The 26889-nt window shown below is 44.1% G+C and overlaps 1 long non-coding RNA gene across 4 annotated transcripts in view; it reads right to left on the bottom strand.

Annotated features, from left to right (window-relative positions):
• Positions 1 to 26889, bottom strand: part of LOC310673453 — a 34725-nt gene that overhangs the window by 5901 nt on the left and 1935 nt on the right. For 3 of the 4 annotated variants that reach the window (XR_014509025.1, XR_014509026.1, XR_014509027.1), the window contains exon 3: positions 17069 to 17218. This is a non-coding gene — a long non-coding RNA (uncharacterized lncRNA). Of the gene's footprint in view, positions 1 to 17068; positions 17219 to 19772; positions 19967 to 26889 lie in introns of those variants that run through there. The other variant, XR_014509028.1, reaches the window with a different exon arrangement.

Raw genomic sequence — 26889 nt, 5'->3', positions numbered from 1 at the left:
CTAATGCATACAATATTGGCTGAAAGGGGAAATCTGCAAATCTGTTTCTTTTTTCAATTTTTGGAATAGACATTATCATGGCAGCTGTTAAGACAGCATGGATGCTTCCAGTAAGCGGAGCACCCCTCAGCTTAAAGGCGCTTAAGATGTTTGTTTGTTTAGGATTTATATCCCACCTCTACAGGGGAAATATTCAAGGTGGCAGACTATACAACAGAATTAAAACAATATGTTAAACATGTATTGCTAGTTTTGCAGCAGGTATTCCAGAGCAGTCCCATCACGTCTGAGCTGGGTGCCATTTTGGTACCCAGCGCCCTGACATAGTACCAAGAGGAGAGAAGTGCTTCCAACCATTCTGAGCAAAGTGTCTCTGTAAATAGTATACATTACAGCCGAAGCCCTGTTCACACAACAAAGTTGTGTAAAGCGAACACATGATGGAGAGGGGAGGGGAAATGGCATTGCATCTGCCGGCTTGCTCCTAAACTCCATGTGTTCATCCAGAGGTCTAAAACAGAGTCTCCATGCCTGTACATCTATTCACTGCATACCTGGAAGTTTAAGTGGCAAACTGGTGGTACCCCCATGGGTTCTGTATTTAGGCTGTGCTGTGGTTTGCAAGAATCTGAATCTTAGCCTTCTTAGCAAGAATATTATTGGCACAAAAATGGAAGCAAGAAGAATTACTGACGAAAGAAGAATGGAGGATGAAATTGATGGACTATGCAGAATTAGATAAATTAACAGGAAGGATTCAAAACCTGTGGGACCAGAGATTCTTACAAGACTGGAGTAAATATACGAACTATTTGAAAAGTAATTGTAATGAACAGATTAACGCTAGTAGGACTGCAAGAAGTTTTGTAAGGAGGATTATCTGAAATATTGCAAGAAAGACTATGAGGAGAATTATTAGTTAATGATAATTAAGAGTAATAGAGAAATTAAGAAATGCAGAATAAGTGATAAAGAACAAAAAATCATCAGAGGTGTTGACGGAAGTCTAAAATATTGTATAAGATAAGAAGTTATTATATATGATTGTTGGAAATGATATGTTAAAAAAACAATAAAAATATATCTATATATATAAAAGAATCTTAGCCTTCTTGTTCAATGTGTTTGCTTCCTGGTGTACAGATTTCTGAGTGGTACCAGGACCCATGCCCAACCTTGGCTCTCTGAAAACATTCCAGTGATTAGAAACACAAACAGAAGGTAAGAGAGACCAAGGTGGTTTTCTCCCTACCACCCCTTGAAAATATCTGTGCTATGCTTTGCAAGAGCTCAGTTTTTATTTTTCAATATGTCTTATTTCCAGCTTAACAGCACATTCCAGTTTATAAGGTTGGGGTGAGACTCATTTCAGTGGCTATCACTGAAAAGGTTGTTCAATGGGCCCCACGCTTTGTTGTTGTTGTTTAGTCGTTTAGTCGTGTCCGACTCTTCGTGACCCCATGGACCAGAGCATGCCAGGCACTTCTGTCTTCCACTGCCTCCCGCAGTTTGGTCAAACTCATGTTTGTAGCTTCGAGAACACTGTCCAACCATCTCATCCTCTGTCGTCCCCTTCTCCTTGTGCCCTCAATCTTTCCCAACATCAGGGTCTTTTCTAGGGAGTCTTCTCTTCTCATGAGGTGGCCAAAGTATTGGAGCCTCAGCTTCATGATCTGTCCTTCCAGTGAGCACTCAGGGCTGATTTCCTTAAGAATGGATGTGTTTGATCTTGCAGTCCACGGGACTCTCAAGAGTCTCCTCCAGCACCATAATTCCAAAGCATCAATTCTTCGGCGATCAGCCTTCTTTATGGTCCAGCTCTCACTTCCATACATCACTATGGGAAAACCATAGCTTTAACTATACGGACCTTTGTTGGCAAGGTGATGTCTCTGCTTTTTAAGATGCTGTCTAGGTTTGCCATCGCCTTTCTCCCAAGGAGCAGGCGTCTTTTAATTTCGTGACTGCTGTCACCATCTGCAGTGATCATGGAGCCCAAGAAAGTAAAATCTCTCACTGCCTCCACGCTACATACCATTTAACAGGGGAGGTATCAGGAGAATTTCCTCCGCATATGTTAATACATGGTCAGATTGATACAGGAGGTGGTTTCCTCAAAGATATTTGGTTCAAGGCCATTCAGGGCTTAAAATGTCAACATAAGCACTTTGAATCGAGTCTGAAAGGAAACAGGCAACCAATGTAGCTGTTTGAGAATAGGGATTATATGCTACTGACCCACTGTTCCCATCAACACCCTGGTCACTGTATTCTGCACCAGTTGCAACTTCTGGATCATCTTCAAGGGCAGCCCCACATAAAGCACATTATGGTAGTCCATCCTGAAGGTTAGTAGAGTGTGAACAATTGTAGCCAAGCTATTACTGTCCATAAAAAAATAAAGCTATCTCGCTAACCGAAACCAAGCATAGGAATGGCTAGATACTGAGGAGTGGCGATTATGGTTCCAGGACAATGAATTTAAGACTATGAACCAGCTCCTTCAAAAGAGCGGTGTAATCCAAACCAGAACAGGCTTCTCCACCAAATTCCACATTTAGTAAAAATCCAACCACAGAACTTCGATCTTATTTGTATTTAGTTTCAATTTATCAGTCCACATGCAGCCAACTACTGTCTATGGGCAATGATTCAGGACTTTCATTGCCCCTCTTGATACTGATGGAGCAGAGAGATGGAGCTGGGTGTCATCGGCATATTAATGACACTTAGCTTCAGATCCCCTGATTGTAGCTCCCTGAAACTTCATATAGATAATGTACAGCACGGGTAAAATGCCTGATGACTGTAGGACCACATAGGATAGTTCCTACAAGGGTTGAACAGAAGTCTCCGATGCTGCTTTCTGAAAGCAGCCTTGGGGACAAGAATGGAACCACCGCAAAGCAATGTCCCCAACTCCCCGAAGCTCATCCCAAAGATGCTGTGGTCAATGTTAATAAAAGTCCAAAAAAATCAACATGGTTGCACTCCCCTGATCTCTATCCCAACATAGGCAGCCATTGACCAGGGCTTCAGTCCCACAACCAGGCGTGAAGCCAAATTGAAATGGGTCTAGATAATTGGTTTCATCTGAGCAAGCTTGAAGCTATTTTGTCAAACCTTTCTGAGCACCTGGTTTGTTTAGCATCACTTATTAATAAACATGCCAAAGATAAGAGTTCAGATGGTACTGTACAGTGACTCTGTGTTCTCTTAAGGGTCTATTTCTATAGACAGCCATGAAGTAGTGTTATGATACCACCGGGAGTTGGAGTCCAACAACTTCTGGAGGACACTACATTTGCTACCCCTGATCTAGCCCTAAGCAAGTCTTATCAGCTTCAAACAGCATGGCTTGTTGGGCAAGGATGATGAGAGTTGCAATGCTTGACATCTGGAGGGTGGTCTGCTGGCTATCTTTGGGATAGAGTTCTGGAGTTTGTCTAGGATGATCTAAGCCCAAAGCCATTAAGCTTTACGTTTGTTGCCAGAATAAAATAAGAAAAAGCCCCCTGTGTGCAGCTGACAGCTCTTTAGAAGAAGGTTAGAAAACAACTGTAATAAGCAAATAAATACTAGTATTTATGGTTGTCTAGTAGGACAGTTGTAAATGCTATTAATTCAATATGAGCCAAATGCCCACTGGAGCATTTGTTCCAACTGGAGTTCACTTAGTGCTGTCCTAGAATAAGTTGATTTCTCATTGGCTTTCCAATATGCTTTTCACCAGCAAAATTATTTTGACTCTTACTCTTTACAGGGAATGTGGTAACATGATAATTACTGTAGTTATGTCTGTCAGCAGACTTCTTATAAGGCAAAAGCAACCTTGTACCCAGTAGGTACAATTTCTTACCTATGAAATCCCCTACTTCTGCCCTTTCTTTCAAGTGACAAGAAGCAACTTGTGAACTATAGGGTTTTTTTCAGCCTCCCGAAATTGTCAGCCACAGCAGCCATTATTCCACCAGTGCCTGCGAGACTATTTTTGGAAACAGAGCAGCCTCTTTGAAAGCCTGGGCATTTCTAGGAACCTTAATTTGAATGAATACGTTAGACTTATCATATGCATATATGTAGATCCTCCAAGTGTCACTATTTTCCAGGGACGTCCCTGATTTAGAGAAGCCATCCCGGTTTCTGATTTGATCCAGGTATGCCCCGCTTTTCCTTAAGATGTCCCTGTTTTCACTGGAGATATATTGGAGGGTCTGGAGTTATCTGGCCCCCGAGCCCTCTGAAGGCAGCCCTGTATAGGGAAGTGGTTTTTTAATGTTTAATGTTTTATTATGTTTTTATATATGTTGGAAGCCACCCAGAGTGGTTGGGGCAACCCAGTAAGATGTGTGGTGTATAAATAGTAAAATTGTAATTATGGAATGGGAAGTCCCTAGTTTCACTGGGAAAATGTTGGAGGGTATTATGCATGCTATAAGAATGCTATTGAACACGGGTGGCGCTGTGGTCTAAACCACCGAGCCTCTTGGGCTTGCCGATTGGAAGGTTGGCATTTCGTTTCCCCACGACGGGGTGTGCTTCCTTTGCTCTGTCCCAGTTCCTGCCATCCTAGCAGTTCGAAAGCACACCAGTGCAAGTAGATAAATAGGTACCACTGTGGCAGGAAGGTAAAATGGTGTTTCTGTGCATTTTGGCACTTGTCACGGTGTTCCGTTGCACCAGAAGCAGTTTAGTCATGCTGGCCTCATGACCCAGAAAGCTGTCTGTGGACAAATGCCAGCTCCCTTGGCCTGAGAAGCGAGATGAGCGCCGCAACCCCATAGTTGCCTTTGACTGGACTTAACCGTCGAGGGGTCCTTTACCTTTACCTTTCAACATGTGGCAAACAGAACATTGCCTGAACATTGTCTCCTTTGACTAAGGGGACTGACCTGCAAGTAGAAAAATGCTGAGCTCAGGTGACTGTTTTTAGCCAGCATCTGTTCATCAGATTTTAGAGAGTGCTCAAGCATTTGCCAACTGCTTCCACCTTTCAAAACTCTTATTTCAGTCAGCTCTACCATTAGGCAAAGTGAGGCAGCCACCTCAGGCAGCAGAGTTTGACTTTCATGAAAGGGCAGCAAATTATATTCCCATTTCATACAGTCTCTGTCAGGTTTGAGATTAATAATTTATACTGCCCTAGTCAGAATCTGTGCATATCATATATGTGAGAGTGTTATGTGTGGCTTTTTCTTGTTGTTTAAGAAAACCTATTTCACTTTGAACTTTAAATAAGAGTCATTGATTTTGTTCCATTTCATCTCGACAAAGAAAAATCTGTATCCGAAGAGAAAGGTTGTTCACCATTAAGTGCAAGCAAAGGGGCTCCTTGACCTCAGCCAAGTTGTTAATGAGGAGGAAGCTAATGGGGGGAAATTGATCTCTTCATAATTTATCCAGGGAGACAGGGATGTTGCAAATGTGAAATCTCATTATTATCACAGTTTGGGGGAGTAATATTTTTTTTTTATTAAAAAAAAAACAAAACCTGGAGAAGTCAACATTATTAAGTTTCTTCCCAGCCAGAAACTTTACACTGCAGTGGTGGCAGTTCTGGCCTGTTTTAAATCATTTCTGCATGCTGAGTTCTGCTTTGCTTCCCTGGTTAAAACTACTGCTGTAATAAAGCACTAGTCATTCACTAGCAAATCTTCCAGCTCTCCCAAGAAGCTACAGGGCCAGCCTATGAGAATAAAGTGGTGAGCTATACATGGGCATTATTATCCCATTTGGGCTAAGCTGATCTTCCTTTACCGCTGCTCTTGCTTAGTTGATGCTCTTACCCCTTCGGCCAATGGATTGGGCCAAAGTATCCTTCCCCTTTGTTTCTGGTCTTAGTTGAGATGGGCAGATGAAGCAGAGCATTCTTTCATGTAGGGAGAGGGCAAGCCAATGGTTGGCCAAAGCACATCTCATCATTCAGCATCAGTGACAATGTGCAGGCACCGTCTAATTAGGAGCTAAACTTGATTCCCCTTCATGGCAGCCAGCTACCCACCTCCACCTTTGGCCTTCTTGCTTCCTTATCTGGGCTGATGCAAAAGGACAAAGGGGGTCCTTCTTCCCAGAGCCAGGTATTCAGGAAAAGGGCCCAGGAAAATGCCTTCAGTTTTTAGAATCTAAGCTTAAAAAGTGTTTGTAACTGCAGAGCCATGGCAGGCAATCTTCCCAAGCCACGTTGCCCCGAATACCTCACTCTGAAGGACCCATTTGGCCCTTTCTCGGCCCCCAAGTGGCAGTGGCTCCCCATTCTTTTTGGCCGAACACAAAAGAATGGGGGCAGAGGTCCAGCAGGCAAGGTCATCAAGATGGGGGAAGCAAGCTCCTTGTAGCTGCTTCTTCTCTGGCCAAGGGACAAGGCCAAGCTGGTCTCCACCTTGCTTTGACGTTGCTCCTGGGAGGTAGCAGGTACAGCCTCTCAGTGACTTGGTCCCTCCTTGGCTGTTGGCAAAGGCCCGAGTGATTTGCTGCTTGGTTTGTAATCAGTATTTATATGATGTGTGTATTAATTTTATTCACCGTTTTGTACAACGCTCTGGGATCATTTGACGAATGGCAATTAAGAAATGCTTTACATGAATAAATAAATAAGTATAAGGCAACCACACCTCCTCCCCATCGATTGATAATGAAGCCAAGCTAAGAGGGAATGGATTTCCTGCATCCATGAAACCAAAGTTTCTGATACCACCTCTCTTCTTCAATACAGTAAAATTGCAACTTGCACGTATTTAACATACGTTATATCAATTTGATATGGTCGAAGGCTGGCTGGTTGAAATTACATGAATTAAATGCACCAAAGGGGGAGAGCTTAAAAGCTCTTCTTGTGCAGGGTTTTCCCGGCACGGAAAAATCTTTTAAGCTCTGCACCTTCCTTGCTTTCCAGGCTCTGGGGTGCTCTTGTGCAGGCTGTGAGTGGTCTCCCGAGATCTCGCAGGAACTTGGACAGCTCCATGAAATCTCGTGCAAGAGCATCCTGGAGCCCATCAAGCTTGGGGTGGGTGTGTTTGCAAGGCCTGCTTGGCGCACGGCTCCAGAATGGTAAGGATAGTTGTTTAGTCATGTCCAACTCTTCATGACCCCATGGAGCAGAGCATGCCAGGCACTCCTGTCTTCCACTGCCTCCTGCAGTTTGGTCAAACTCATGTTCGTAGCTTTGAGAACACTGTCCAACCATCTCTTCCTCTGTCGTCCCCTTCTCCTTGTGCCCTCCATCTTTCCCAACATCAGGGTCTTTTGCAGGGAGTCTTCTCTTCTCGTGAGGTGGCCAAAGTATTGGAGCCTCAGCTTCATGATCTGTCCTTCCAGTGAGCACTCCGGGCTGATTTCCTTCAGAATGGATAGGTTTGATCTTCTTGCAGTCCATGGGACACTCAAGAGTCTCCTTCAGCACCATAATTCAAAAGCATCAATTCTTCGGTGATCAGCCTTCTTTGTGGTCCAGCTCTCACTTCCATACATCACTACTGAGAAAACCATAGCTTTAGCTATATGGACCTTTGTCGGCAAGGTGATGTCTCTGCTTTTTAAGATGCCGTCTAAGGTGCAGCAATTACAGCCTGACCTCAAATATGAGCTAGACATACACACGGGACTTTTTTTTTTAACCGGACCTCTCAGGTGGGCACCATTCCCGTTATAATAAGAGAACAAGGGAGGCATTTGTGGTGAGCTCCAGCACCTCTTTTTCTAAGAAAAAAATAGTGCTGATATATATATATATATATATATATATATATATATATATATATATATATATATATATATATATATTTATATAATATCTTGGTATTACTGTGCTTGAAAACTACCTCAAGATTGGTTTAAAGAGCTTTTTATTCCTCAAAAGTCATAGGGAGAAGTCATGCTTCCTGCTTCTAATTAAGTTGATGTATCGGACGAAGGATTTCTGCATCCTACCTTTTTCTCAGGTTAGCTGTAAAAACCACTCAGCCAAGTAGTGAGACAATGAGAGCTAATTAAAAGCACCAGTGTGGCAGTAGTAAAGTAGCACAGTATGCAGACAAGATCCAGCTCTTCTGCACAGATATTTCAACATGTGTGCCCTGAATTAAAGAGCTTGCCTGTTTTTAATAACTCGAGGAGATTAGATAAACAAATAGAGATACATTCTGATAGATAGATGATAGATAAAGATGGATAAACACAGTGTAGATAGATAGATTCTATTTATAGCCTTCTCTTCATACAGATACCAAGTTTATATGAAGACACACAGAGAGACAGGGTTGACTGCATAAGTACATAGGTGAATGGATGTAAGGATTATACACATAATGATTACAGGGCTCCATATAAGGATTCTGCGCATATATATATATATATATATATATATAACACATAAGCATTATAATTCTAAAATATAATGATCAATATAGCATCTTTTCCTTTAATAGGTCCAAGCAAAATTAAACGCCCAGGGATTCATTTAACCTCATGTGACTTGTACATGGAAAAAAGCAAATTTTGTCGAGATAATTAATCAGCCTTGAGCAAAGCATGCATAAGGGTACCTTTATTCATTAGCTCGCTGGAAGGAGCCAATAAAACATAAATTGATTACTTCGACTGCATTATCTTTTCTAGTTGCTGCCAACTGTGGCTCCATCTTGCTTTCATTTAGTGCATTAAGTAGAATCATGATTTCTATTATTTAGGATGGAACAAGATAGAGAAATGAGACAAGTTTCAAATTGAGGGAAAAAATGCAAAGTAGCCAAAAGGACTGGCTAGCCCTTCTTTTTAAAATCGTGATCATGAAATTCAGTCAACATATACACACAAAAAGGGGAAAACGTCTGGCACCTTGAAGACTAACAGATTTATTGTGGCATTAGCTTTCATGGAAAAGAGCCCAGTTCATCAGATGTTTAACAATATTGTTGTTATTGTTTTGCTGTTTTGTTTTCATTATTTGTTTTTATCCTGCATTTTATTTTGCTAACCGCCCTGAGATCGTATGATGAAGGATGGTGTTTAAATCTAATAAAGAAATAAAATAGTAACTAAAATAAATGTCATCTTAAGGTACCACAAGACTTTTTACTTTTTTGCCATAACAGACTTGGGCGGCTTCATCCTCTGGACAAAATTCAGCAAAAAATGTTTCAAAAGAAGGACACTGAGGACATGCACACACGCAGTGCTATAGCCTGGAATATTGGGTGCAGTTACATTAACTAACAGTGGTTTTCATCTACAAAACTTACCCCTTATTACGTATCAGCTGTCCTGTGCGTACCCAGCCAAGGAAGGAATTCTTTACTGACAAAAGCAGGCACTTACAGCTTAGATGCACATTTCTAGCATCTACATTATATGGCTATTTTCCAACTGCCCAGCAGAGCAGTTGAAGCAACAGTGGGACCATGCCCCACACCCCCACAGCTTATGTGCCCTCGTCTGATGGGGTATATGAATGCAACCTGAGACTTCCTGCATGGAAGTCCTCATTGTACTTCCCTCTTCAAGCACCTCCTGGTTCTAGGAGACAGCAGAGCAGGGGACGGCAGGGATTTGACCAGCTCACCCACCTAAGCAGCCTCCTCTGCTTCTGATCCATCTGGAACTTGTGCCCTTGTCTCATAGCCTTCCCTTTCCCTGGCTCCTACCAGGCAGGTGGCACCAAACTTCTCCTCGGTCCACCTCCAGCCCTCCTGCCTCCATCACACACCCATCAGAGGCCTGTCAGTCCCTGACATGAGCCTACATAATGGATGAATGGATGGATCATAGATTCATAGAATTGTACAGTTGGGAGGGACTCTGATGGATGAGATATTTGACAATAGAACATGAACCATGGCCCCATCTCCATCAGGCCTTCCTCTGCTCCAGTGGCCCTCAGGGCATGGCCACTAATGACCAGTTTCTAAAAAAGGATTAAGGTAAAGGGACCCCTGACCATTAGGTCCAGTCGTGACCGACTCTGGGGTTGCGGTGCACATCTCGCTTTATTGGCCAAGGGAGCCAGCGTACAGCTTCCAGGTCATGTGGCCAGCATGACTAAGCCGCTTCTGGTGAAACAGAGCAGCGCACGGAAACGCCATTTACCTTCCCGCCTATTTATCTACTTGAACTCTGACGTGCTTTCGAACTGCTAGGTTGGCAGGAGCTTGGACAGAGCAACGAGAGCTCACCCCCTCGCAGGGATTCGAACCGCTGACCTTCTGATCAGCAAGCCCTAGGCTCTGTGGTTTAACCCACAGCGCCACCCGTGTCCCTTAAGAAAGGATTACTGGTATCCCAAATACGAGGATGTTTCTAAATTATTTACTATCTTGGCACCTTAAGCTTTATCTGGGCTAAGGGTCTAGGATTGAGACAAATGTGTCTGAAATGGACTTAGGCAAAACTGACAGCACATTTTCATAAATGGCAATAACTGCATCTCTTTCATCCGAAAGAATGAGTTTAAGGAATGAAACTGTTGTAGGCGGTGTATGCTATAGCCCCAAATTAGATCTTTTAGGGGGAAATCATATGGACATGTGATTACAACCTTTGTTTCCCTCTTCTACCTTTTGGGGGGGGGGCAGGGCAGGGGGTTGTATTCAATCTGCATCTTAGTCCAGAAGCGATAATTTAACATGGCTGTGCCTTTCTCATAAGCCACAGCTTGTCAGTTTGCTGAATTATCAGTACCAAGTCAAGCAGTGCGGTAGAAACAGATCGCATGTGCCAATTTTCCTTCATTTGCTTACCATTTTCCAGTCACTGGAGGAAACTGCAAATGCCAGTCTTTCTCTTGCATGATAGAAGTGCGTCAAACTCAATAATTTAGCAGATGTTCATGGACAGCAGGTGGTCCAATGAATTACAGCAAAGACACAAGTCATTAATGTTAAGGTTGCTAGTCATCAAACTTGTTAAACTTATACTTTACAAGTGTCTTTTAAACTAAAAAAAGCAAGAAATTATAATCCCCTATGTAAGGGGCTGCAGGAAAGGTTACAACATGGGGCTTTTTAGTTCAGAGGGTGAACTCTAGGGAGATGTGTAACATTATGTGGTGTGGAGAAAGTGATCAGGGAGTAGTTTGTTCTCTCATGATACTAGAACTCAAGGACATTCAATGAAGATGAATATTGGAAGATTCAGGACAGACAAAAGAAAATACTTCATATAGCACAAAGTTAACGTTTGTCAGGAGATGGAGTGAAGCATAGGTCAGCAATCAGAGCAAAACAAAGGAGACTTCTCCTCTCCCAAGCAATCTCAGACTGCATCTGCGCAGAAGTAATTTCTGCTCTGCTCTTTTCATTTCTCTGTGTGACCTAGATCAGGAGAAGGGGAGCTGGTCGCAGCAGGATGGAGAGATACCCTGGATTCTTCAGTAGCCTGCCCCTCTGTCTCCTGGCCCCCTCCTCTCCAGCCTCTGCTTCTGCCTCGGAGTCTGAACTGCTGTCTGCCACAGCCTCTTCCTGCTCACTAAACCCTGTTGCCTCTTCAGCTTCTGACACCTCCTTCTCCCAATCTGCTCCTTCTTCTCCCTCTGACCACTCATCATCATCCCACCACCAATCCCCTGGCTCTGAGCCTTCTTCCCCTGCGGTGTCCCTTGAGGGTTCCCCGGCTGGCACTTGCCTCAAGTTGAGAGAGTGTTGCAGTGGCCAATGTGAGAACAGATGCCAGCCTAGATGGGCCTTTGGCCTGATCCAACAGAGCTATTACATGAAGAGACACATCACCATGATCTTAAGCAGGAACACAACCTCCTTTATTAGATTCTCCCTCCAACAGACTAGGAAGAATGAAGGACCAGAACTTTATAATTCTCCACACCACACATAAGAACAAAACACATTGCTTTGAGAATGGGCTTTTCCCCCTACAATGTAGATTTACTTCAAAAAGATGCCTCAAATCAATAGGCAATCTGGCGTGCCGCTGTAACATGACGTCACGTTATGTCATGGGTGCCATTGGGCACCCATAATCGGGGGGCCCAAGTCAGCCCCCCTGCTCTCTGGGGTGTTCAGCATTTTTCAGAAATGGAAGTTCTGCAGCTTAGGCCATTTTGTGCAGCACGTGTGCCAATTGGAACTAAAAACAGTGCCAAATTGGAATTCTTTACCAATGTACACAGGTGACAGCCTTTTAAAATCCATTTCCCATGCTCTTTTAAGAGGAATAATTGACAGAACAGTGAGGTGCAACACACTGAAGAACGAGGCTCAGTAGCAGCACTTAATTTGGCTGCGAGAATTTGTCTTCTCGAGAGCGTCATCGTTTAGCAGCAACCGTCTTCCGATTTCTAGATGCTAGTTTCTGAAAAATGATGATGGCTTGAATCTGCTGCAGTATTAAAAATGCTCAGGGAGCTTAAGTCACCGGGTTGAAACGGATATTCTTAAGAACAGAGGGCTCTGCCTTATACCAAATCAGACCATTTGTCTATCAATCTCAGCTTTGTCTACAGTGACTTGTAGTAGCTTTCCTGTGTTTCAGCCAGAAGTTTTTCCTAGAGCTATTTGCAGAGGCGCGGGACACTGGACCTGAGAGCTTCTGCATGCAAAGCAATAGTGCATTGTTTTATTCTAGAAACACTGGTGCAAATCCAGCTTGTTCAGCATAAATATTGCCAGCACATGCAGCCACCCTGACCATTCTCATCTGATCAAAGGCAATGATACGCACATTAGGGCAGGAAAATTCTGCAATGCATGTTATTAGTAAACATATTAGGAGGAAGTGTGATGCTGCCAGTTTAACTCTAAAAGGGAAATCAAGTCTGCAGTATGGTGTCCTGTGTGTCATTAGATTTGGGTCGAATAGACCTGGGTTCATGGCAGTGCAGGAACTGCGTGACTTTGGACCAGCCACATACTTGTGTTAGAGGCATAAATGGCATCATCCTGTTCCCTGCCAATATTGCTAAAAATGAAAGACTGCTCGCTTCGGCTAGTTTCTCAGGGGAAGTATGCCATAAATTTGAAGAGAGCCCTGCACGTCTCCAAAAGGGAAAAGCAACCCAGGACTGATGAAAAATGAACTCGAGCTGAACTCTCCCAGTGGCAACTCAATGAGGAATAACAATGAGATATATGTGAGGATAATGGTGTGAAATATTCTATGAGACACAGAAGGGTGACCTAGTGTTCCCGTGCAAAGGAAAACAAGGATCAGGTCTGACGTGCTAAGCAACCTGTCTCCCTGGCAGCTCATATATAAGGAGGAAATTATGTTCTCCATATGAGCCTCGTCTAATTTAATAACAAATGCTCACACTTTCAAAATGCTGCAGAGGCTTTCACAACTCACTTAATGCTTACAAATTACTTCTAATACTGTACACTAAAAATAAAACATGCCATTTGCTGATTCATTAATAAGTCATATAAGGCAGGTGAAGGTACACATAGCAATTCTCTGAACCTTTGGCATTAGTATTCAAATCTCTCCCCCCCCCAACCCACCCATATTGTATTTTCAGAGATACTTGGTAATAGCACCTCATCAGGAGTACTGGAAATCTTATAGGGATATGTATTGCACAGTCTTGGCTTCCAGTGCAAAATGTGAAACATGGAACACAGCAGCTTCCTGGGGGAATTTCTATATTTATTGAACATTTCTAGCCCAAAGGCTGCATAGCGCCTGGAAATTTCCAATTTCCTGAGACATACTCTGCACACCAACACCCTTGCAATGTCCAGCGAGCTCTACATCTCATGCCCTTAGTTGTGGCAAACCTTTAAAATGTAGCAAAGCTCTCCCCCAGAAATCGTATGACCAAAATTGTAAACATATTAAGGTTATGGAACCCCTGCCTGTGATATACAGTAGATGACAATCACAGCGTTTAGGTACAGAATTCTAAGCCACCCTGACAATTCCATTCCTCACGTTCTTAACTCTTTGCCTAACCTTCCATCCTTTCTGCTCAAGCCCTCAAAATTTATGTTGCATTTCTTGATTCAAGTACACGTCACATGAATATTTGTCTTGTGATCCTGGATTTTTAAATTTATTTGTTTCGCCTTCCCATGTTGAATGTTGCATGGCTTGCTCCGCTGAAACACTTGCAGGCAACAAGCAACTCTGCCTGACTGTCTGTGGTTGTAAACCAGGAATCTTCAAGACCCAGGAGCCACTTTTAACCCAAGCAGACATTTGGGGATCCATTTCTTAATCTTTTACCATGATTTACACGGTAGTAGTGCTCTTGTTGCAGCCTACCTTGGAGCAGGCCATAATCCCACAATGGGATACAAATCAAGGAAGAATTTAACAAGTTCCCTTGAGTTCTCTTAGGAAAAATGAAATGAAATGAAATACTACTACAGTGGTACCTCAGAAGTCGGAACGGAATCTGTTCCGGAAGTCCGTTCGACTTCCAAAATGTTCGGAAACCAAAGTGCAGCTTCTGATTGGCTGCAGGAAGCTCCTGCAGCCAGTCAGAAGCCATGGAAGCCCTGTTGGACGTTCAGGTTCCAAAGAACATTCACAAACCGAAACACTCACTTTGCAGCGTTTGGGAGCCAAAACATCCAAGTACCAAGGCGTTTGGGATCCAAGGTAAGACTGTACAGTGGTACCTTGAGTTACATAAGCTTCAGGTTACATACGCTTCAGGTTACAGACTCCGCTAACCCAGAAATAGTGCTTCAGGTTAAGAACTTTGCTTCAGGATGAGAACAGAAATCGTGCTCCGGTGGTGTGGTGGCAGCAGGAGGCCCCATTAGCTAAAGTGGTGCTTCAGGTTAAGAACGGACCTCCAGAACGAATTAAGTACTTAACCCAAGGTACCATTGTACTTGAAATTCAATAGATCCTATAGCTGGAATTACATACAATCTAACCTCTGCTTTTTGAGGGTTATTTTTAAGATGGTTTAGGATAACTAGGCCTTTTTCTAGAGAAGATTAAAACAACAGCATGGTTTTTATCACTAGGCATTGAGGGTACAGTCTTTGGAATTTGGGGGCTAAATAAAAGTTATTTCAAGGTAAAAGGAGTAACACAGAAAACTTTTGCTTGCCAACCAAGAGAAAGAAACCCAAGTTTGATGAGCCAAGGAACCGGTATTCAAGTTCGGCATCTCAAATGGCAAAAAGGTTTGCATTAAAAAAAAAAAATGTTTAAACAAAATGTTCATGGAACAATTTCAGGCAACAACCAAATGTGTAAATATGACCATCTGCTTGTGGGCCGATGAATACAAACAACAGCAACACATGCCACCGACATCATATGCCAACCATCACCTTGATCATCTTATGTTCGTTCTTGTCTCCTTCCTCTCCCTGAACTGTTGCATATGCATGCGCATATAAAAATCACTCAACACAGTTGGAGCCCAATCCTTACGGGAGCATGAGGTGCTTCCCTGGCATACATGATAGCTAATCACAACACTCAAACATCTCCAAAGAAGAGGAGGGGCTACCGCAAACCCAGCTCTAATTAGAACACAAGACTTTCCGGCCTTCCAGTGCCCAACATCTCTGCCCACATGACCAAGCACAACGGCCTGATGCGAGGGACATCCCTTTTTTTGAGAAATGCACCGCATTGGCTGCCACTGCCCGTTGCAAAAAAACAAAAAGAAACCTACACAGGAAGTTGCAAACCTTCACAGGTTTAATAATAATAATAATAATAATAATAATAATAATAATAATAATAAATTTATTATTTATACCCCACCCATCTGGCTGAGTTTCCCCAGCCACTCTGGGCGGCTCCCAATCACATGTTAAAAACAATACAGCATTAAATATTAAAAACTTCCCTAAAGAGGGCTGCCTTCAGATGTCTTTTAAAGATAGGATAACTGCTTATTTCCTTGACATCTGAAAGGAGGGCGCTCCACAAGGCGGGCACCACTACCGAGAAGGCCCTCTGTCTGGTTCCCTGTAACCTCACTTCTCGCAATGAGGGAACCGCCAGGAGGCCCTCGGCGCCGGATCCCAGTGTCCGGGCTGAATGATGGGAGTGGAGATGCTCCTTCAGGTATACAGGACCAAGGCCGTTTAGGGCTTTAAAGGTCAGCACCAACACTTTGAATCGTGCTCGGAAACGTACTGGGAGCCAATGCAGATCTCTCAGAACCGGTGTTATGTGGTCCTGGCGGCCACTCCCAGTCACCAGTCTAGCTGCCGCATTCTGGATTAATTGCAGTTCAAAGGTAGCCCCACGTAGAGCGCATTGCAGTAGTCCAAGCGGGAGATAACCAGAGCATGCACCACTCTGGTGAGACAGTCCGTGGGCAGGTAGGGTCTTAGCCTGCGTACCAGGTGGAGCTGGTAAACAGCCACCCTGGACACAGAATTAACCTGTGCCTCCATGGACAGCTGTGAGTCCAGAATGACTCCCAGGCTGCGCACCTGGTCCTTCAGGGGCACAGTTACCCCATTCAGGACCAGGAAGTCTCTCACACCCACCCACACCCTGTCCCCCGAGAACATACTTCCATCTTGGTTGACTGAATATACAAAAGAAGATCCAATGAAGTCCTCTTGTCCCCAGGACTTGGATGGATGGCATAGCAAAGGGCATAACAAGTTTCTGTTTCTGTCATTGAAACATTCAACGCGTGGATTACAAGTAGAAGATGAACAGTAGTCTAATCATTATTTTCTTTATATTAAAAAGCCCTTTAGATGCACCATTCTGTTTTAATACAGTTGTTAATAATGCGTAAAGGAAGTCCATGTTATCCTTTGTGGTAATGAGTCTTGGTCTGTGGGAAACCTCATTCTGATGACCCCAGAAGCAGAAAGTCGGCTGTGGGTGGTTGCTAGGGAACTAATGGCATGGTTTCTCTGGTGAAATTTTCAATTTTATTGAAATCGAAAATAGAAATGAGAGAATTCCCCTGCTGGAAAAGACCACAATCTGTCAAGTACAGCATCCCATTTCCAGAAGCAGCCAGCTAGTTGCCTTCAGAATTCACAGGAAGGGAATGATCACTATCCCCTTTTTTCTTTCTGACCCTCAGAGGTCCACTAGTGCTGAGTGTGCAGTCTCCATTTACCTATGAAGGTCTAACAAAGGTTTTTCAATGTCATCTAAGCTGATGGCTATTGCTACTTACATTTTCAGGCCATCGTGTCCAAGATGTGCAATGAGAAGATGTAAAAAAAAAAAAAAACAGCTGGAAAACAAGACAGGCCGCAGTTGTCTCTGCAAACTCCCACTGTCCATCATTCAAGGATTACGCTGACTTATGATCCCAGCATGATACCTGCAAATAGAGGGAACCAATGAACTTGTAATGATAGAGGCACACCCACAATACCCCTCTTTATCACAACTAGGGAACGGAGAAATCAGGACTCGGTTTGCATTTAAAGGCAAGCTTACCTAATTCTTTGTGGCAACAATGGAAGGTTGCTGGGAGGGAGGCAATTCAGGCCCAATCCCTGAGAGCAGCAATATAGGATCTAGTGGATCCCAGGCTGTCTCAGCTCTGGCCCATCCTCAGAACACTTTCTCAGCTGTCAACTGGGCTGTTCTAGCGGGCCCATCACTGGTGGATCTTCCACTCATCCACCAATTCAACAGACAGTGGGAGGCTTGCTGAACCAGCAGACATGAGCAGAGAGATGCCTCCACTCATTCTAACCCCCCCCCATAGCCCCTACATAAGGGGGGAGTTTGGATCACAGCCTAAGAGTTTTATAATGTCAGTGTGCAAGAAGTGTCTCTGAACTGGTTCAAAACCAGTTCGAAATGTCTAAACAGAAACCAAATCAGGGAGTTTGTTAAAATATATGTATATATAAATAACGATTCGAAACCATTCCCATGTTTTTAATGGTTCTGCTCCCTGATTTCCAGTTCTGTGTGTGGCTGGCCTTGCGGGCGGGGAGAGGGGAAGCAATTGATCTATCAATTAAAGCAGTACAGTGGTACCTCAGGTTACATACACTTCAGGTTACAGACTCTGCTAACCCAGAAATAGTGCTTCAGGTTAAGAACTTTGCTTCAGGATGAGAACAGAAATCGTGCTCCAGCGGCACAGCAGCAGCAGGAGGCCCCATTAGCTAAAGTGGTGCTTCAGGTTAAGAACGGTTTCAGGTTAAGTACGGACCTCCGGAACGAATTAAGTACTTAACCCGAGGTACCACTGTATTGGAAAAGAAAGGAAGAAAGCCATTTACTACTAGCACATAAGTGCCTAACAATGTAACTACGGGATAATCTACAGTTCAAGTTTACATTATAAAGTGTTGTTGTTATTATTGTTGTTATTTGTACCCCACCCATCTGACTGGGTTGCCCCAGCCACTCTGAGCAGCTTCTAACATATATAAAAACATAATAAAACATTAAACATAAAAGAACTTCCTTAAATATTTTAAAATATGTTAAGCTATTTCCTCCAACGATTCCTGCATACCAGAGCCTTATATCACTGTTACTTCAAAGCCAAATATTTTGAAGCATGCTCTTGACTCACTAGGAGAAATCACTCATGGAACTAGCAGGCAAGGTGCCATTTCTACCAAGTACAGAACACTCATACTGTGCATACTGGAGAAGAAAGGCAGAAATACTCTGAAAGTATAGTGTCATATGACAATACAGAGAGACTTGTCCCTTTGCTGTCTGTGGGCTGTGTTTTCCTTCTCTTTCTCCTCAGGGCTAAATGAGATGCGATGTCGGCTGGCTCATATGTTTGCATACAGGTCGTGCCCTGATCGCACAGACTGTGGTGTTGAGAAAACCAGCAAAAGAGATGTGCACATGAAGTGAGCAGAATCCTTTTTCCTGCCTATGGCTCATCCTCCCACTGCTAGCACTTTCTCCCAGCCAAGCACACTATGGGTATATGAGTTCAGCTCAAGAGAAAGGGCAAACGAAAGCAGTGAGAGACAAGCTGGCATGGGGAGGGTTCTGAACTCCTCACCCATAAGCCACCACCATCCAGCATTTTCCTCCTTCCTGAGAAGTCTCTGCTCTTTCTTCCTCGCTGCTCTGTATGCTTGGAACTGTCTCCCAGATCACCTGCACAATGCCATCTCTCTCAAACGCTCCTTTTGGGGGGGGATAATCAGTCTCATATAACCAACATACCTGTCTAATTGATGCTTGAAAGGGTTAAGACGATAGAGAAAGCTGTCCTGCCAGGCTTAGCTCACCTTGGGAGGAACTAGGTCATCAAGTCTTTGTCCTTCCCATCCACCACAACCCCCCAGTCTACCAGAGCAACTCAGCGTGTAAGGAGGTCTAAGCTGGTTGCTGTAGCTCAGACCGCATGGCACTTACAAGCCACTCTTGAGTTCCTATACCAATAATTTAGGTGCTTTTCTCACACGCTCAGGGCTGATTAGAGTGTTGTGTCTGCAGGGAGGACCCACTGACAGAGGAGGGGCCCCATTAAGTATGAGGGAGAAAGATGCGCCTCACCAGGGAGGGCATTCCACAAAGAGGGAACCATCACCAAGAAGACCCTTTCACAGGGCAATGCCAACCAGCCGGCTGCACAGGATTGGCTCTCTGGTATCACCTGATTCCCAGGACCAAGAGAATTCTGTGCTGTGATGCTAGTAGCTTAACTGAAACTACCTGCAGTTCCCCCTTCTCTGATCCATGCCTCACTCACATCTCCCACTTCAAGCCCTGCAGCACCTGTCAAGAAGCCCAGCTGTAGCCATAGCTGTGTGTATGGGACTCCTTACCCATAAATTCTGTAGGCTGTATCTCAAGTCTAGTTAAATCAACACTGTTCTATTGACTTCATCTTTGAAATTACACCAGCTGAGGATTCAGAGACATAGGTTTTACACACACACCTGCTAAAGAAAGGATTATTTCTGGAGGAAAGGAGCTTAGCTTTTCTTTGAATTGAAGAGTTTGGGGGCTTCTGAAAGCTGCTGTGGTTGCCGAATCCCAAGAGCACCGTCTCCTTTGTGGCATTGTTTTTCTTTTAAACGGAAGATCTTTTCCTAACCAGAATAAAAATGGCTTGTCATGTTGAAGCGTAACATCTGTGGGTTTCGCTTTTATGAAAGCAGAACCGCACATCTGCACTATAAATACTCAATAATGCTTACATACATTAATCTGTATTCCCAGCTATGTCTTTTCGCCCCCCATTCAAACCTGGAGACAAGAGATCTCAGAAAATGAGAACCTGGCTTTAAACAATGAAACGGGGGGGGGGGGGGTGTTGAGAAAGAATCCAGCCCAAACAAGAAGCATTAAATTCTTTTGCTAGGAAGGAAAACTGTGCTGTGAGTAAGTGCATTTGGTTTAAAAACTATTCTGAGATATTTTCAGTCAATGCAGGTCAGAAAGATGGTCTGTGGATTCTGGGAAAGGAGATTTGAATACACTATTCAATACAAATCAGATAACTTAAAAATCAATTTTGTTCCAGGGAAAAAGTTCTCTCAAACCAAAAGAGACTCAACTAATTACATCAAGCAAGGAGATGTAATATAGTCTATATGCACTTCAATAGATTTTTGTCTACGTGCAGAACAGGCAGCTAGAAAACCATGGCAGCAGGGGCCAGACATGCTCAGAATGTTTAATCTGGTGTCTTTTGCCTAGAAATGGAGTGCACATTATTAATGCCACAGGGACTGCACTGAAAGTGGTCTCCACATGGTGGCCCATAACAACATAGGGGCTGTGGACATCAGTAAGAACCTGGCACAGGGGCAAGGGGATCAAAGTACTTCCACAAAGGCCAGCTTATGGTGGCATCCCATCACAACCCAATAATATCTGCTCTTGATTGTAGAAACAGCCATTCAGTTCTTACAGCGCAAAACGGAGCAAGTGGTCATTGAACACGTGGTTTGGCACACTGGGCAACATCCTTGGTGGTGGCTCTTCTGAGCATGATTGCCATCACATTAGCCACCCAGAAATCCTGGGAAGTGACAGCAAGGTGGAATGTTTCCATTTTCAGCTCACGCCCAGTAAGGGATATTTTGAAATAGTCCCTTACTTCAATTCCTGGATGTGCCAGTACAGTGGCACCTTGGGTTAAGAACTTAATTCGTTCTGGAGGTCCGTTCTTAACCTGAAACTGTTCTTAACCTGAAGCACCACTTTAGCTAAGGGGGCCTCCCGCTGCCGCTGTGCCACCGCCATGCGATTTCTGTTCTCATCCTGAAGCAAAGTTCTTAACCCGAGGTACTATTTCTAGGTTAGCGGAGTCTGTAACCTGAAGCGTTTGTAACCTGAAGCGTCTGTAACCCGAGGTACCACTGTATACAGAGAGTGTAGAGAAATTCATAAGAGGAGGGAAAATAACAACTGTATTTCAGACAAACTGGCAGGGTTTCAAATGAAGGCTTCAGAAAAACCTTATCCAGCCTTCCTGCAAGTTATTCTTGCTCCCAGTGCTGGAATTCTAATTCTTTGATGCTTGAGAACTGAGAGCCATACTAGATGTGACAATGGCAAAATATGGTGAGGACAGCTGATCGAAAGATCACAAAGGTCACACAGGGGAGCACTCCCTGCCTGCCCACCACAAAATCCAATGGGTCCTCCTTGCAGCCAAGTTTGCTTCTGTTATCAGAACCCTGCTGAGAGGAAGGTGACATTGGAGGGCAGAGTAGGGGCAGGGTGTCTTTCTACACTTCCTTGTAGGGGGAAAATGAGTAAAAATACATGTGGAGCTCTGTGTTTTTAGCCCTATATAAGCTGAAAAGTCCATTAAGATATGCCAGAGAGGGTCAGGTTTCCATCCATTCTGGGAGCAGTTCTTCAGGAGCTACAGTGCAGAGCCTTTACATCGGTGGCTCTGTCAGTGTTCCGCACTACAGCAGAAACTGCTGTGCCTGATGGGCATTTAGCACTGTGTCTTGTCAAGATTTGCTTTTGCATCTTAATGTAGCAGAAGGTTTATTGATTTGTCATGTGTTACGATTTGTAATGTGATTTATTAGCTGCACTGCGTTTCTGAAATGAATCAATCAGGATGTATTAGTAAGCAGGCCATAATACAAATGAGTCAGGGTATTCAGATAAATTGAGTGTGACTCCAGCTGTTTAGCATTTCTCTCTTCTTTTATTTTAAGAGGCTGCTTCTGTGCTGGGAATCCATGCCTGATTTTGTTTTTTCCAAAATCTGTGACAAAAGAGAGGGATACTCAGGTGTGACAAAATAATAAAAAAATCCCTTCCAGTAGCACTTTAGAGACCAACTAAGTTTGTTATTGGTATGAACTTTTGTGTGCATGAACACTTCTTCAGATACCAGTTATGACAAGTAATGATCTACGTGTGGTTTTTCATCATAAAAGTACTTTTAAAATGATTTTTGAGCTAATGGCTGAGATAAGAAAACAAGATTCCATACCTCCAAATAGGATACTAAAACCAGAACAAGCATTTCAAACCACATCAGAAGTAGTCTGAACAGTGCTACATGGGATGCTGCCTCCTACCAAATCAGACCACTAATTCATCTAACTCAGTATTGTCTCACACCAAGGATGGCGAACTTCCAGATGCTACTGAACTACAACTCCCATCATTCTGACCATTAGCAATGCAGCCTGGAGTTGATGTGAATTGGAATCCAGCAACCCAGGTCTGCACTCTCTAGGGTTCAGGGATCTTTCTCAGCGCTACCTGAAAATGCCAGGGATTGAACCTGCATGCACAACATGAGCTCCACCGCTGAGCTATGTGGCCCTTCCCATAGCTTCCCAAGATCCCACCCAACCGAGACCCCAGGAAGACCTTTTCGAAAGAAAAGGGCTAGGAAGATTGCAGAAAACCCCCTACAGCTGAGGACCTGGAGGAACCCACAATTGTTCCCAAGACGGCCTGAAATGCCCTGTGTGGCATTTGCCTCCTAGGTGGGTCATAAGGAAAGGGTTAAATGGGTGTGAAGTGATTGGCCAGTGGGAACCCAAGGGGAGGAGTTAGAGTTGGAGTTGTTGGGAAGTCAGTTGGGAGTTGGAGAAGGAAGTGGGAGGATAAGTCTGTGGGTTGGTCAAGTTGTGTTGTGAGAGAGTGAGAGAAACTGTTAGGAGTCAGATAGACAGTTGGGATAATCAGTTTGAAGTTATTAGGAAGGTATAGGTCGGTATAGAAACTAAGGATAAGAAACTGACAAGAAAAATTAACTGAAACCATAAACTTGTTCATGCTTATAAAATAAACTTGATTATTTGTTTTAATGTTAACAACTGTCTGGACTCAGTGTGTACCCGAGAGAAACGGGTTGATGGTAGTGGGGAAGTGATCATAGTGGTGGCACAGGGATCAATAGACCGTCAAACGTCCGGGGACCCTGTGTGATCGCCACATCCTGTCTAATGCACACCTTGCATGGACCCTACCCATAACCCTCCAACTCAAGCCCTCCTCGATCCCTGATTCATCACCACCACCACCCCTGGACCACAAAGACAGCAGCATTGAGAAGCCCAGAGTCACCGTAGAAGAAACTGTTTGGCTGAAAACAGATATTTCCTTGTAAGAAAGGGCCTATTCAGGAAGAGGGAGAAGATTCAGCCACAAACAATGACTTCCTTGGGGAAGGAGGAGCTGGCAGATATGTGTCCACTAGACCTTTCCTGGGTTAACAGCTCCAGCTTTCACACTAGGTCCTCATCATGGACAGTGTCTGCATCCTTCTCAGCCCTTGCGTTGCCACTGAGATGTGCATCCTTGGATCACTCTTCCCCCTCCTTCCAGCGGATGAGTGCAAGCTTGTTTATTAAGTTGCCTTATTCATTCTCCTTTGGTGGAAAGGATTTGACTAAGAGGCAGCCTGGAGAGAAAGAAAATACTCTGGACCGGTTCCAGACCGACTTAGGGTGGAAAGGTAATTTCAAGCAGCTCTCCATGCCTGAGCTTGCTAAAATCCAAACAAATGACAGCACATGAAACGTCCTCTGTAAGGGCAAAAGTAAGCCCTGTGCCCTTCCACCAAGATAAACTTCCTTGGAGTTTACTGAATATAAGTATGTCCTGGCTAAGCAAAGGACGGTTTAGCATTTTCCCCTAGCATGTAGGACAGGGATGGGGGAGGATCTGTGGTCAGGGATAGTGGTAGCTGGAGTCTGGCAACATTTGAAGGGTCACAGGTTCCCCATCATGAAGATAAAACGAAAGAGTCACAAAGCTGCATCTGCACCAACCACAAGAAAGAAATCATTTTGCTTGCCGCCATTCCTCAACATTTTAATTGGCTGGCGCAAAGCGTCCCCCTCCACTGATAATCTTACCTTTGCATTCCGCACCATCGCCACCCACAGCACATTTTAAGGGCAGGTTTGTTTTGACGGAGTTGTTGTTCCATTAGGTGTTGCTGTTCATCATTCATACAGCACTTGTAAAGTGCAGAGCACTCTATTATCAACACCAGGTAAGTGCCTTTTTCTGTACTTCTCTAGGCTGGAGGCTGGAGGGAGGGTCACAGTGAATTTTGCTCCCATTTGACTGACCTTAAGGGAATGCTGAGCACTCTTTTGAGGAACAGCTAGTGAGCTTGTGATGAGTTAGCAGAAGTCAAGAAGGAGTTAGCTGTGTCTTTTAAATGGCCAGGTAGATCGCACGCCATCTCACGTCCCCAAAGGATTTGGTCCTGATATGCTTCTGTTTGCAAGTGTCCCTCTTTCCCTCTGATCCATTTGTACATCTGCAGATAGTCCATCGGTCTCACCTTCCAGTTCTAGAGCTGCTTAAATGGATCATGTTGAGCTGCTGTTCTAACAGCAGTTCCCTAAAGCCCTGCTAAACAGATGAGCAATCAGGACACTTGCAAACACATTACATCACAATGCCCTGAACTTTCCCCCCCATAATGCACAGGTGTACCAGAGCTAATAACTGAAACAGAAACAAATAAATGCATGGTTCTGGGCAGTCCAGCGCCCATTCACACCCAGTTTTAGAAGTAGTTGTTATTTCAATGCAAATTACAATTGGGTGGCAACTCACAATTGGGGTAAACTACACATAGGAACAAGTAAAGGGTGACTTTGTGCTTACAACCAGACAGCACTTATGCAGAGGCACTGATTGTCAAAACCAGTTGCTTCAATATGTGGGCACACAGCTACTGTGATTTGTGCATGGGAAAGGGTTTTTAAAAAAATCATCAATGGATAGTCCAGCAGCATGTGTGTCAAAAGACTGCTCTTCATTCAAGAACCTCATTTCATTCTTCTTAAGGAAATGCTATTGAGTTGTGGCCAGACATAGTTGGCATTTAAAGTAGACCCATTGAAGTCAAGGGAGCTTAAGTTATAAATAAAAATCCCTTCATTTCCACAGATCTACTCTAAGCATGACTTGATCTAGATCTAGCTCCTTCGAAATACACCTAAAAACACAAAATTCCACAGCTGAATTCCAAATTCCTCACATCAGCCAACAAATAATGCTCCCCATTCTGGGTGTTTTTGCCTGGCTGGAATGTGTCCTTGACCTCCGGTAATTCCTCTTTCTTGTCTGGATGGGGCAAAGAGAGGGGGGGTGAGTGTGTGTAGAACAGGGGTCGGCAACCTAAGACCCATGGGCCACAAGCGGCCCATGGGGGTCGTTTAACCGGCCCATGGACCCCCACTGCCCGCTTGGTAACCCTTCCACCAACTTGGTCAGCTCCCATGCGCCGCATGAAACCAGCACGGAGCAGAGTGGGGACCACCTTCCGTGACGCTGGCCGGCTTCCCATTGGCTGCAGGAAGCTTCTGCAGCCAATGGGAAGCTGCGCACACCTCCTCCGTGCCAGAAGCAGCGTCGGAAATAGTGTTTGTGCGTGTCTGTGCGCACATACACTCCGGCCCACCGCAGCATCTGTGGGACCGTGAACCGGCCCAAGCCACAAAATCTTTGCCGACCCCTGGTGTAGAAAGTAACCTATGTACAAAGGTAAAATTCACATCCATTGCTCAGGCTGCTGTTGCCTTTAACCCTGCCCTCCATGGGGATGTGGTCCACAGAAGGTTGCTTCAAAGGGGCAAAATCCCTTAGGCTGAAAAAAAGAGGCTAAACCTCTTCCTCTCTCGAATACATGTCCTTGCTAAAATAATCCAGGTAGCAAATATTAGTGCCTTGCTGACCAACCTGGCTGAAATGCAGTGGTGTAGTGGTGGGGGGCCCAGAGGTGGTTGCCCCAGGCCCAAATTTGCTAGGGGAGCAAAATTTCAACACCCAGTGCTGCCTCTGTTCAGCTGTTCACTTCCATTGCTGGGCTCCGTTGAAAACAGCTTTTCCATGTGAACCAGGAAGTGACCTCTACAGACAATGGAACGACTCTTCTTTTCTTATCAGCAGCCATCTCCTGGGTGTCTGTCTCAGCTGCCGTTAGGCAGTTGAATGCGCTGCTGTAATCAGTCCGTTTCCCTCCCTCCCACCCCCCTCCATGCAGCCCCGGGTGCTGGCAACAAACGCTATGCCACTACTGAAATGCATGGCCTTCTGTCATTTCCTTATTTAATATCTCTTTTACTTAAGAGAACAATCTACCTCCAGAGCCTTAAAAAAATGTCTAGTGTCTATTGTGTATAGAGGACTGAACTATGGGAAGGCAATGAAAGAAGTGTTATCTTAAAAGCTACGGACCACGTAGCTGTTTAAATCTATTCAGGTGTCTGTTTAAAGTTTGTTTCAAATGTGCTTTCTATACAGCAAAAAAGTTCTTTCCACACAGTTTATTTCCCTGACAAAAGAACTGTGTTTTTTTAAGCCAGAAATGCCACGCTGATCTTTGGAGCAACGTAGCTTTTTCTCTTTCAGTTGTGGTTGCTTCTTAGCACTGTAATTAAGTTTGAATAATGCTGCCAAAGTAAAATCATGCATTTTGCACAATTACTGTATGGCATGTAAGGGGGGAAATATGATGTGAGCTTTGTTAAACTTATAATACACTTGGCAATCACTTAACTTAATCAGCTCCTTTCTCCTTCAGGAAGGAAAGAAAACCCTGCA

The sequence above is a fragment of the Podarcis tiliguerta genome (genome assembly GCF_965153285.1).
Source record: "Podarcis tiliguerta genome assembly, chromosome: 3".
Taxonomy (NCBI): Eukaryota; Metazoa; Chordata; class Lepidosauria; order Squamata; family Lacertidae; genus Podarcis; species Podarcis tiliguerta.
Note: the sequence above shows the minus strand (reverse complement) of the source record. Positions and strands in the feature narration are given on the sequence as shown.